The 13,554-nt window shown below is 37.4% G+C and overlaps 1 protein-coding gene and 1 pseudogene across 8 annotated transcripts in view; one reads left to right on the plus strand and one right to left on the minus strand.

Annotated features, from left to right (window-relative positions):
• Positions 1-13,554, plus strand: part of Zc3h12b (zinc finger CCCH-type containing 12B) — a 290,287-nt gene that overhangs the window by 122,725 nt on the left and 154,008 nt on the right. The gene's annotated exons all lie outside the window — the stretch shown is intronic.
• Positions 11,649-12,580, minus strand: LOC138839521 (ornithine decarboxylase antizyme 1-like; annotated as a pseudogene).

The raw sequence follows: 13,554 nt of genomic DNA on the forward strand, positions 1-13,554 counted from the left end.
GGCACTGTTCCTGAGCATTTTTGCTCAAGTCTAGTGCTCTGCCACTTGAGCCATAGCTCCACTTCCGGCTTTCTGGACGCTTAATTGGTGGTAAGGGTGTCACAGGGTGAGCTGGTTTCTAACCACAATCCTCACATCTCAGTCTTCTGAGTAGCTAGGATTACAAGTGTGAATTACTGTCAGCTTTAGCTTTAGGTTTTATACTTGACTCTGTTTTGAGTAGATGTTTGAATATAGAATATGTATAAGCATATAGTTGGAGTGGATATTTGTTTATAGTATATAGAGATTCAATTTCATTTTTCTGCATGTGGATAGCCAATTTTCCCAGCACTGCTTTGTTTATGTTATTTTTTTTCAGGTAATAATTTCCTAAGTAACACAACCTGGCCTTAAACATGCCATCCTTCTGCCTCTATCTCCCACATGCTGGTGGTATGTATCATCCAACCCACCTTTCTAGCACTTTGCTATCATGTCTTGAGGCCTTTGACTAAAATAATTTATTATAAATGCCTATGTTTATCTTTACTTTCTATCCTGTTAGGAATCTACACTTTTAATAAGTACTTCTGGTTTACATACATTAAAGTTGAGGATCAACTTGATATTTAGACTATTGCATAAAAGAAGAAAATAGTTTTTTTGTATTTTCCTTCAATATTTTACCTTGAAAACTATCAATTATCCTTTATGTATTTTAGAATAGTTACATTATATAATTTATGTTATATTGATCATTTACCTAAAGCAACACACCTCTAGTTTAACAATAGGAAAGTGTAGAAAAACAGCATTTTATGTTCAGTATTCACTTTACAGGAATTTTTAAAGTTATTCTGTAAATTGAGATATTTTATACCTAAATAGAATTGACTCCTTAATGTAACAACTAGTACACAAAATAGAACTATCTAAATTATTGAAAGAATAAAGACAATATTTTTTCCATAAAGAAGCACTTGTCATTGAAACTGGCTTTTCCAAGTGTCCAAGACATTGTCACAACCTATTACTCAGTTATCTTTGGAAATTTTACCAATTTGAAATTGTCTGTTTCATTGTTATTCATCTTTTAATTCTGTCTGATTTTTTTCCAAGTATTTTTGCATATTTTATTCTACTTAGCAATCTATTTTAGAGGGACTTTTATCTACTCAGATATACTTTGACTGTCTACTCTAAGTAAGCCAGTATGTTGTGTATTGAAAATGGTACAAAGATAACTGGAGTCCTTGCTTCTAGAATTGTCATCTAGTATTGGAGGAGATGATTACAGACAAGACATAGAGGAATATAAGTGAAAACAGCAATAGTGTTATCAAACATATTTAACCTGAATCATCCTGATAACTAATTTCTCTAATAAGATTCATCCAAAACAAGAATATTTTAAGAGCATGAGGCATCAAGAAATAGCACATAAGAGACATGATACGAAGCATTCAGAAAAAGTATGAGTTCTTACTTTTCTTAACTACTTTTTTTTTTTGTCGGTCGTTGGGGCTGAACTCTGGGCCTGGGCTCTGTCCCTCAGCTCTTTAGCTCAAGGCTAGCACCCTACCACTTGAGCCTCAGCAACACTTCTGGCTTTTTTCTGCTTACATGGTATGGAGGAATCAAACCCAGGGCCTCATGCAAATACTCTACCACTGAGCAAACTTTCCAGCTCTCTTAACTACTTTTTAAAGTTAATATTTCTGTTGTTATTGTAAAGGTGATGTACAGAGCACTTACAATTATATAAGTCAAGTAATGAGTATATTTCTTTTTGCACAATATCAACCCTTCTCTCTTGCTCTCTTCCTGTTCTCCCCTCCCATACCCACTCACAAGTTGTATAGTTTCTTTTCAACATAGTGTCTAGTGAGTACCACTGCTGCATTTGCTTACCCTTTGTCCCTCCATTTCTGTGTCCCTCTTACCCTCCCAAAGGCAGATAAATGAATACGACAAAAGGAAAAGAAAACAAAACAGCAACAAAGGAAAAATCTTTTGTTTGCATTTCCTGGAGTTCATTTTGAAAAATATTATTTAAAATTTTTTATTGTTTGAAACATGTTTCTGTTTTTGTGTGTCAGTCCTGAGGCTTGAACTCAAGGCCTATGCAACGTCTCTACCACTCAACTACTTGAACCCCACAGTTCTACTACTGGTTTTTTGTGGTTAATTGGAAGTAAGAGTCTCATGAACTTTCCTGCCCAGACTTGTTTTAACACTTATCCTTAGATCTCAGTGGCCTGAGTAGTTATGATTACAGGTGTTAGCCACTGATGCTCAGCTGAAACATTTTTCAAGTCTAATAGCAATACAACTTAATCAAATTAATATGAAATTTTACAGATATCATTAATCTAGAAATCTTTACAGTGTATTATAGCATTTATAAAAAGCAGGAGTGGAGTACAGACAATGATGTTATCCACCAGCCATGTGTTTACAGCTTAACTAACTAATTGGTTATGAGCATCCAGCCACCAATCAAAGCTCAATTACAACAGTTAAATTTTGTATTACTTTGGTCTTCTGGGTACAGGAAAATAATCCAAATCTATGAGCTTCCACAATTATCCATGTGAGAGACAGCAGTAACATAAACAGCTGTTAAGATATAGTCAAGAGGTTTTATAAAATCAGTTGAATGAGAGAGTAAATTAAGTCTAGGATGACTCAGACAGTTTCTTGTTGCCCACCACTTATGGAGTATTTCTGCCATTAACTAATTAGAGGCATATAAGAGAAAGGAACAACTTTTAGTTATAATTGTTAGAAACAATGAGTTCAATGAATCTGTGGACATTACAATATATGTACATATGGAGCTAAAGAAAACAATCCACAGGGAGGTATAGAATAGGAAGCATTCAACATATAATAAGTAAAACCATTTTGGTGAGATTATTAGCTGCACTGAAAATACAGTATTTCATTGTCAGTTGTATAACTAACTCCTCGGTACACTTAACAATAATACTTTCATGGCTTGTAGGCCTCAATTTCACCTAGAACTGAAGATACTCTGGTGAATTATTTTTTCTTTATTCCAGGATTATCTTTGCATTAATAATCGGAACAAATCATTTAAGTCAAAGTGCCCTCTTCCTGAACAATACTTGAAGCTAAACTTTTTACAACTCTTATTTGTTAGGAGAGAATGAAGAAATAAATATAAGCAAGCAAATATGAGATGAAAATTTTCACAGATGAACAAAGGTAAAAAAGAACTAAAATTACAGGTGGCATCATCTCCTGTAAAGAGCTTTGAAGTAAGCTCTACAATGCATAAGCTATGTAGTCTTGGCCAGGTCATTCAATCTCATCTAGAAAATAACAAGATGGAAGTAAATTATTTAAAGTTTCTTTCTAGTTCTGAAAGACTAAAAGAAGATGAAAGTAAACTTCAAGAGATTGTCTAAGTAATAACATAATTCTAGCATCTTAAAGGGAGAAATTGGGGAAAAGGAATGTTAATCCCAGAAACTATATATCCTTTTAAAGTTAGATGTATGATCTAAGCAGATTAAACAAAATGATTTCGTTGGAGAATGTTGCAGAACACCGAATTGTTTGTACACACCTCATTTTTCTGTGTGAATTCAAAATGTGATTGTACTTGTAGATCTGAGTCTTATCCCACATACATCTTTTTTTCTTTGACAAAATCTTACTGCTCTTGGCCTGTTTTTAAAATAACAAATTAAAAAGTAGTTCTTTAGGAAATAAAACTTCCTACATTTTAGTAGTAGAAACTAACTAAACTATGTAGATAATTAAATTTAATCATACTCTATTCAATTTCTAGCTAATTTTATACACATTGTTATGGTGGTAATGGTAATGACACTGGTAATGATGGTGAGAGCATTGTGTGTGTGTGTGTGTGTGTGTGTGTGTGTGTGTGTGTGTGTGAAAGAGAGAGAGAAAGAGAAAGCTTCTGAACAAGATTTATAAATCAATGTCAGTCAGAAAAGGTAATATTCTAGGGGCTGGGAAGGTGGCTCAGTGGTAGAGCGCTTGCCTTGCATGCATGAGGCCCTGGGTTCGATTCCTCAGCACCACATAAGCAAAAAGAAAAAAGCCGGAAGTGGCACTGTGGCTCAAGTGGTAGAGCGCTAGCCTTGAGCTGAAGAGCTGAGGGACAGCGCCCAGGCCCAGAGTTCAGGCCCCACGACCGGACCCCCCCCCCCCAAAAAAAAAGAAAAGGTAATATTCTAAAATCATGTCTTTCCAGCTTTGTTGACATATGATTGACAAAAAAGTTATTCAATTATGGTGAGAACATCTGAGGCCTACTATATTGGCAAATTTCAAGAATACAGTATAGTAATATTTACTATAGTCACCATGCTATTCATTACATCTACAAAAGTCATTCACTCTTACAACTGAAAGTTTATACACTTTGAAGTAGATGTGTAGTGCCTAATACATTTATAACCATAAAAGGAATCCATATAAAAACAACACTTAGAACTGGGAGCCCATGCCCATAATCCTAGCTACTCAGGAGGCTGAGATCTGAGGGTAATGGTTCAAAGCCATCCTGGGCAGGAAAAATCCCTGAGTCTCTTTTCTCTAGTTAACCACCAAAAAGGCCGTTAGTAGAGCTGTAGCTCAAAGTGGTAGAGCACTAGTCTTGAGTAAAAAAGCTCAGGGACAACTCCCAGATCCTGATTTCAAGCATCAGTACCAGGACAAAAACAAAACAAAACAAAACAAAAAACTACCACATGGTTCTGCTATGCCACTACAGGTATATATCCAAAGAAATGTAAACTATCATACTTGAGAGATTCTTGCACATGAGTATTTATAGCAGCAATATTTGTAGTAGCCAGTCTAGATACCTAACACCAGTGATCAGATAAAGAAAATTTAGTATATATCTACAATAAATATTTATATATGATATATGTTATATATACAAAATGCATACAATATATTCATAATGGAGAATTAAATTATGTCATTTACAGGAAGATGGACAGATAAAATTAGAAATCATTGTGTTAAGTGAGATAGTCCAAGAATATATACACGTATTGTTAATTTAGACTTAAAAATGACATGGGGCTGGGAATGTGGCTCAGTGGTAGAGTGCTTGCCTAGAATGCTTGAAGCCCCAGGTTCGATTCCTCAGTACCACATACACAGAAAGAGCCAGAAGTGATGCTGTGACTCATGGGGTAGAGTGCTAGCCTTGAGCAAAAAGAAGCTCAGGGATGGTGGCCCTGAGTTCAAGACCCAGGACTGGCAAAAAAAATGACATGGTCAAAAAAAGGGAGCTGAGGGAGCACCAGTAGGTGGGGAAGGGGAAAAGGAGAGAAGGATAGAGTGTATGAATATTATGGAAGTTTTATGTCTATCTATTTTTCCTTTTTCATGGTGAGAACACAATCTTTTCTCAGCGATTTCAAGTATACAGTACATTGCTAAATAACATAATCACCATGTTTTACAATAGAGCTCTTGAATTTAGTACTCCTGTCAAATTAAAATTTTATATATTTAACATCCTCTAGTCATCTTGTTATCACCATAGGAAAAAAAGTTTTCAATGTTCTACCATTGATTATTATGTTACCAATGGAAATTTTTTTGCGGGTGGGGGGGGTCCGGTCGTGTGGCTTGAACTCTGGGCCTGGGCACTGTCCCTCAGCTCTTCAGCTCAAGGCTAGCACTCTACCACTTGAGCCACAGCACCACTTCCGGCTATTTTTTCTGCTTATGTGGTGCTGAGGAATCGAACCCAGGGCCTCATGCATGCAAGGCAAGCGCTCTACCACTGAGCCACCTTCCCAGCCCCACCAATGGACTTTTTATATATGGCTTCTATTATGTTGGGTACATTCCATGAAATTGGTTTTTTGTAATGTTTTTCATTGTAAAAGTACTGTACAGAGGGTTTACAGTTACATGAGTAAGGTAATGAGCACATTTCCTATCGAGCATTGTTACCTCCTCCTTTGTTTTTCCCCTATGATCCCTTCCCTCGTTACCTCCCCAACTCTGCCCCCGCAAAGTTGTAAAGTTTGTTTTCAATATAGTGTTTATCATTGAACAGATGTTGCAATTTCTTAACTTTTGTGTCTATTGAGATTTATATTCTAATGAATGTTTTCAGTAATAAAATACTAACATTACTATGAAACTGTAAAAGATACCAAATAGTCAAACAGAGGGAAGCTAAAGGCATCACCCCACCTATTTCAAAATCAACTACAAAATTCCAGTATTCAGAACAGCATGGTATTGATGTGAAAAAGAGACACATCGACCAATGGAACAGAATATAGACAAAGAAATAAATCCACACTTTGACAACTAATTGATTTCCAACAAATATTCAATGTGAAATTGACCAGAAAGGACAGTCTTTTCAGCACTTTATATAGATATAGATATGAAAAAAGAATGAAATGAGATTATTAACTAACACAACACACCAAAATAAATTGTGTTATTCAAAATTGATTGAATGACCTCAAACTATCAAATTCTTAGAAAAATCAGTAAGAGCACTCGATGACACTGGTCTGAGGAATGACTTTTGGAATATGACCAAAATCATGGGCAGCAAAATAAAATAAGACAAATGGTATTATACCAGACTAAAAAGTTTCTATGCAGCAACATAAACAACAGTTAAAATGATCAAGAATCATATTTATAAACCTGACATCTCTGTACAAAAGTAATATCCAGCGCACGCGTGCACACACACACACACACACACACACACACACACACACACACACAAATATATCCTAAAACTCATAGATGCCTGTACAGACTTTATGAATAAAATATTGACCATATTTTGAAAAGTCCTCAAATTCAATGAAGAGAAAACAAATAATATGATTTTTATAATGGCAAAGAAGTTGTGAATTTTTCCAAAGAAGTCCCATACAAAGAGCCAGACATGTCAAGAAGATAGAAATGACACCGAGTAGTATGACCATTTTAGAAAATGGGAAAATTGGAAGGAGAGGTGGAGAAAAGGAATGATTCTGCACTGTTTCTGGGAATGTAAGAAAGTGAAACTTCTAAAAAATCAATATAAAATTTCCTCAAAAAATTTAAAATTCAAATGTATGATATAGTAATCCCACTTTTCAGCATTTGAAATTAGGACTTTGAAGATATATCTGAATTCACGTGTTTACTGAAACATTATTCATAGTAACAAAAAAGTAGATATAACTCTTATTATGGCTATCAATAAATGAATAAAAGCCAGGCACCAGTGTCTCACCCCAGTACCACCTACTCAGGAGGCTGAGATCTAAGGATCATTGTTTGAAGCCAACCTGGGCAAAAGACCATGTGATACTTATCTCCAATTAAGCACCAAAATAGCTGCAAGAGGAGTTGTGGCTCAAATGGTAGAGAGAGAGGCTTGAGTAACAGCTCAGGAACAGCACCCAGACCTTGAGTTCAAGCCTCAGATCTGGCACCAAAATAAAGACAGATAGAAACTCTGATATACACATACAGTAGAATATTATTTAACCGTATATGAAGGAAGTTCTGAGGAACTTTGGGGACATTATGCCAGTTAAGTCCAACAAGCCAGTTAGAAAATGACAAATACTGGGTGTTTCTAGTTATATGAAATATCTAGTGTAGTCAAACTCTTAAAAACAGACAGCAGAAATAATTGTTTGATAATTGTACAGGAGAAATAGGATCTGAATTTCAGTGAGTGTAAAGTATCATCCATTATTCTACTCAATACTATTGTACTCACAGTTAGTAATAGTTTAGGATTCTCTTAAAACTCATTAAAGAGCTGGGAGCTGGTGGCCCACACCTGTAATCTTAGGTACTCAGAAGGCTGAGATCTGAGGGTCAAGGTTTGAAGCCAGCCGGGGCAGGAAAGTCCATGAGATTTATCTCCAATAAAGTAGCAGAAAGAAAAACAATAAACGCAAGTAGAGCTGTTTCTCAGGTGGTAGCCTTCAGCAAAATCTGCTCAGGAACATTGTCAAGCCCCAAGACTGGCACCAAAAAAAATGTTAAAGAGCAAGACTCTTTGCTATATATTTTTACTCATAATAAATATAGAATCAAAAAGATGAATGAGCAGGGCGCCAACTGCTCATACCTATAATCCTACTACTCACAAATCTGAGATTTGAGGATTGTGGTTTGAACCAGCCTGGGCAAGTTGTTTCATTTAAAAGGGTTAAGTAAGACTGGAGATAATCAAGTTAAGTAAAATAATTCATTAATGAGTCCAGAAATATACCACCACCTTCAGACAAAGCATTGAAACACACAATGCAGGCCAAGGTCCTGGGAGATGAAACCCACTTGTCGACAGTGGTCCAGGCAAAGATGTCTTAGCCATGACAAAGGTATCAGGAATATAGTGGAGAGAACAGAGAACAGTTTAGGAATTATTTGGATATCAAGGTGCCAGAAGCAAGATTGTTCCAAAATGAAATTAACAATACAAGTTCAGGATAAACAACAATTTCAGGAGTAGGGAGAATATGAAATAACTTGGGCCATTTTGCATTTGCTGTGTTTGTAGAAATGATGATTGATAAACTTCAAGATTCTTCAAGTTCAATGCTATTGATATTGATTGCCTGAGTAGTTCTTGTGTGTGTGTGTGTGTGTGTGTGTGTGTGTGTGTGTGTGTGTGTGTGCATGCACATGTTCGTGTAACTGTCATTTAAATTGCTTAGCTGGATTCTTGGCCTCTACTTTCTAGATGCCAGTAATACATTTACCCTATTGTGTCAGCTGAAAATCTCTCCAAACATTTCCAGCATCTTCTAGGCTGAAGTTGGGAAGAATGATAATCCTGAGTGAGAAACCCTGGTATATATTCAGCAAATGGTACCAGAGTACTTATAATGACATATTTGGAATGGAGAGTGGGGGCAGTTAAAGTGTACCTTGAGACCTGAAAACAGAGGACAGGAGCCTCTAGCATACATTTACTATTTTTTTAATGTAACTTTTGTCAGATTCTTTTTCTTTGCATTGTAATCCTTTTGTGTAAGTATTTGAAAATAACTATATATACACACATGTATATATAAAAGTGTTTGCTTAACAAATTTATTGTGAGTAAACTACATTTCTTTCTGGTTCCTTTATTCTAGAATGGTTACTTTGGGTGACACAATGGTATATTTTTTCCTTTGCTACTCCTGTTCCTACTTTCACTTGTCCTTTTTTTCTCCCCACAAACTCTAATGAATTTTTATTATTCTGTCAGTGCAAATATGTCACTTCCAAGATTTTTCCTTAAAACTTATCTCTAGGCTCACCTCGTCTGTTTCAATCATTCCTTCTGTTCAAGTCTGGTTTTGATTTAAAGCATTCAATATTGTTTTGCACCAGTTGACATAGTCTACCTAGACTCTCAGTAAACCTCAGCTAGTGATAAAGATTACAGTAATATCTGATGCTCTGTATTACATATCTAGAGCTCTTCTATTCTCCTGCATTGGAAATTTTTCTGTTCTTATAACAAAATACCTGAGGCTAGGTGATTTGCAAAGAAGAGAGTTATTTAACTTACAGTTTTGAAGTGTAAAACTTATAAAATGGACCTCTGGTAGTTGTCTTCTTGGTGCCACATGTCAGAGAAGTCAAAAAGCAAATGCCCATATGTAGAAGAAGGAAGTAAATGAAATAGCCTTATGATTACTTGCTCTTTCAAAAGCTAATTTACATGAACCACCAGCACCTAGCTAAAAACATCTTTATTGCTGGGTGCTGGTGGCTCACGCCTGTAATCCTAGCTACTCAGGAGACTGAGATCTGAGGATCGCAGTTCAAAGCCAGCCCTGGCAGGAAAGTCCGTGAGACTCTTATCTTCAATAAACCACTAGAAAACCGGAAGTGGCACTGTGGCTCAAGTGATTGAGTGTTTGCCTTGAGCTGAGGAGCCCAGGGACAGCACCCAAGCTCAAGCCCCATGGACCAACAAAAAAAAAAATATTTAGGGCTGGGAAGTTGGCTCAGTGGTAGAGCGCTTGCCTTGCATGCCTGAGGCCCTGGGTTTGATTCCTCAGCACCACATAAGCAAAAGGAAAAAAGCCGGAAGTGGTTCTGTGGCTCAAATGGTAGAGCGCTAGCCTTGAGCTGAAGAGCTGAGGGACAGCGCCCAAGCCCAGAGTTCAGGCCCCACAACCGGACCCAAAACAAACAAACAAAAAATATTATTTCTGGACTAGGAAATAGAAGATTGGAGTCTTCCAATACAATGTTGAGTAAATTATATCCTCTCTAAGCCTCATTTTCCTCATGTGCAACATGAAGCAGAGTAGAATCTCAACCTTATATATACGTTAGAATCACTTGAGGAACATTTTTAAAAACATTCATCTATACTCCTAGCCAATTGAATTACAGTGTTTTGGCAGTGCTTCTGTGTGCTTATAACAAACAATTACAGTTGAGCACCACTGCTTTTTTGGGTGTGATGATACTGGGTCTTGAACTCAGGGCCTGGGCCCTGTCCATTAGCTTGTTTGTCCAAAGCTAGCACTTTAATACTTGTGCCTTATCACCATTTCTGGCTTTTTGGTGGTCATTGGAGATAAAAGTCTCATACGCTTTCCTTCCCAGGGCCAGCTTTGAACCACAATCCTCAGATCTCAGTCTCCTCAGTGGCTAGGATTTACACGCATGAGCCACCAGGGCCTGGCTAAACACTATATTTTATAATCTCTAAATTCCTGATTCCTATGTGTATGTCAATGTTTGTATAAGCCAGTATCTTTTGTGTGAACAAACATCTCTAATATAATAGAAATTACTTTATAATGTGACTCAACATTGTGATATTTTAATACAATTTTCCATGAATATAGGAAATGATCCAAGCATGGCATATATAGAGTGAAAGAGAACATGGTTCTGTTTATGTTGATTATGTACTTGATTCCACATATCTTTTGGCACAGCAAATATGTATTTTTTTCATCAGCTAGATTACAAGCTGTGTGAAAATAAGGCTCATTTATTTTTGGAATCCCCCATAGCAATTGTAAGAACTTGTTTTGTGATAGAGGCAATCACTTTTATTTAGATTTTTGAGAGCAATAGAAAAGCAGATTATTGCCTATTTTGCCAAGTCAAGAGACCTACAACTTTCAAAGACTTCAAATAAGAAATGCTTCCTCACAGGGCGCCAGTGGCTCACGCCTGTAATACTAGCTACTCAGGAGGCTGAGATCTGAGGATGGCAGTTCAAAGCCAGCCGAGGCAGGAAAGTCCATGAGACTCTTATCTCCAATAAACCACTAGAAAACCGGAAGTGGTGCTGTGGCTCAAGGGGTAAAGTGCTAGCCTTGAGCTGAAGAGTGCAGGGATAACACCCAGGCCCAGAGTTCAAGCCCCATGACCGACCAAAAAAAGAAAAAGAAATGCTTTCTCAAGTACAAGGAGAATCTGAATTATACTATACTAGCCATAAAAAGGTAAAATATAAACTTTTATTTAGAATTAAAGCAAATACTTCATTATCACCAACACAATATTAAACTTCAATAAATATACAGCTAATTTGGAGTGAGCATTTGATTGTACAATTATAAGGACAAAAAGGAGAGAGGAATCTGAATTCCCACTCCACCCAAGGCAGGACAGAGTGAGCCACAAAAAGGCATAATGGCCTGCTACTTCTCCTCACCCAAAGGCTGTCTTTCCAATGTGTAGGCCATGAAGCAAGCATCAGGTCTCTTGGGGAAATGGGGATGCCCTGGTCTTACAATCTCAAAGCCCAAAGAGCCAAAGGATGCTGGGTGCTGGTGAGTCATGCCTGTAACCTTAGCTACTAGGAAAGCTGAGATGTGAGGATCATGGTTTGAAGCTTTCCGGGGCAAGAAAGTCTGTGAGACTTGTCTCCAATAAACTACTCATAAAAGCTGGAAATGGCACTATGGCTCCAGTGGTAGAATACTAGCCTTGAGCACAAAGAGGCTCAGGGACAGCGCTTCCAGGCCCTGAATTAAAGACCCAGGATGGGTGGGTGGAAAGTTCTGAAGGAGGGAAGCAAGGCAGCTTTGCCCCCACAGATCTTATGGGAGCAAAGGAAGACAGACATCTCAGAGTATCTCTTTCAGCAAAATCCAGTAGAACTACAAAACCCTCTTTGCTCCCTTCAGGTAGAGGGCCTCCTGGGAGATCAACGTAGAGACTTCTGTGACTTCATACTGCTATCCAGGTGTTGTGTTTGGCCTTGGTGAGCCTGGACTAGATGCCGAGAATTCTTGTTTTGTTATTAGACCATAGTTCCTCTGTTACATTCAGCTGCTTAGCAGAGGGAAAAAGTTACTGAAAGATTGTGATCCCTCTGACTATTCCCTTGTCCACCTGGGATCTTTAGGGTGAGTGAGGGACATGAGGAGCACCAAGGAGGCCTGGAGCCCAGGTTACTATAGCAATTGAGAGAGACTCTGGAACTTTCACTGCTGTGGCTGCCATGGCTCTGCAGGGTGAGGAGCAACGTGGTGTGGCTGGTGTGAATAGTGGCGCTAAGTTTATGCCCTTCCTTCTCTCAGAGGAAGCAGTGGTTGTTGAGGATCTGCTGCAGCAAGGATTTCACCATCCAGTCTCTGGCATCTGAAACCAGGAAAACTTCCCCTATTCCTTTCCAAGCTGCTGCCACTGCTTGCTGCTTGCCTGTACAGAATAAATGCCAAACGCATATTTGTTGAGTGAATGCAATAAATTGTACAATATTTTAGGTCAATAAGTTGCATTATACTTATGATTGACCCTATAGTCTTGACCTCTTCAGTAAGCATTATGCTCTACATATCTAAACAGAGTTAACTTTATTTATTATTACATTTAGGTCTATTTCCCATAAGAAGTTTGATTGTTTAACCAGCATAAGAGAGCACGGTTTTTCATTTGGCTTTGGTAACAATCATCTCCCTTTACTCTCAACACAGAGTTGACATTGGAGCCAAATGTCTTTTTTAAATGCTCCATACCTTCATCCACAGTGGCTGGTGTAGTAGTGGACCTATGGTCCAGGTTGACCTGTTTAGAAGCTTGGATCACAAACAGAGAATATAAATGAGCAAATAAAGTTGGGCTTATCTTTAAACAAGTAAGTGCTGTTTTAAAATTGCTGCCTTATCCAAAATGCCATCAAATGTTGGAGGAATTTCTTACAGTAATTTCAGGCTGCAGTGGAAGGCCTTCATATGTTATATTGAGCCCCAAATAAGAGTGTGCTGTAAAAGAAAGATCTGCATTAGATTAACTTTTACCATTCCACAGCCTGTGGAAGAGTTAAAAATAGATCATTACAAACAGCAGCAAAAAAATGCATGATGATATTTGTTATTTTTATAAATAGAAATTGCTCACAGCTATTTCATGGAGAAATTTTGAGCACACAAATGAGCCAAGTGGTGCTCTATTTTTAGGCTTGGGGAAAACATTAGATAGTTTCCTAGTAACCTTACTTTACATGTTGAACAATTTTGAAATTTTATTTATGTCTGTTATCAATCTATTTGATACTGTTGAGAGAAAATAGTGTAAATGGTTAGATTATAGGATTTTAAA

Source organism: Dipodomys merriami, unplaced genomic scaffold, assembly GCF_024711535.1.
Source record: "Dipodomys merriami isolate MVZ:Mamm:240054 unplaced genomic scaffold, mDipMer1.0.p SCAF_3, whole genome shotgun sequence".
NCBI classification, from domain to species: domain Eukaryota; kingdom Metazoa; phylum Chordata; class Mammalia; order Rodentia; family Heteromyidae; genus Dipodomys; species Dipodomys merriami.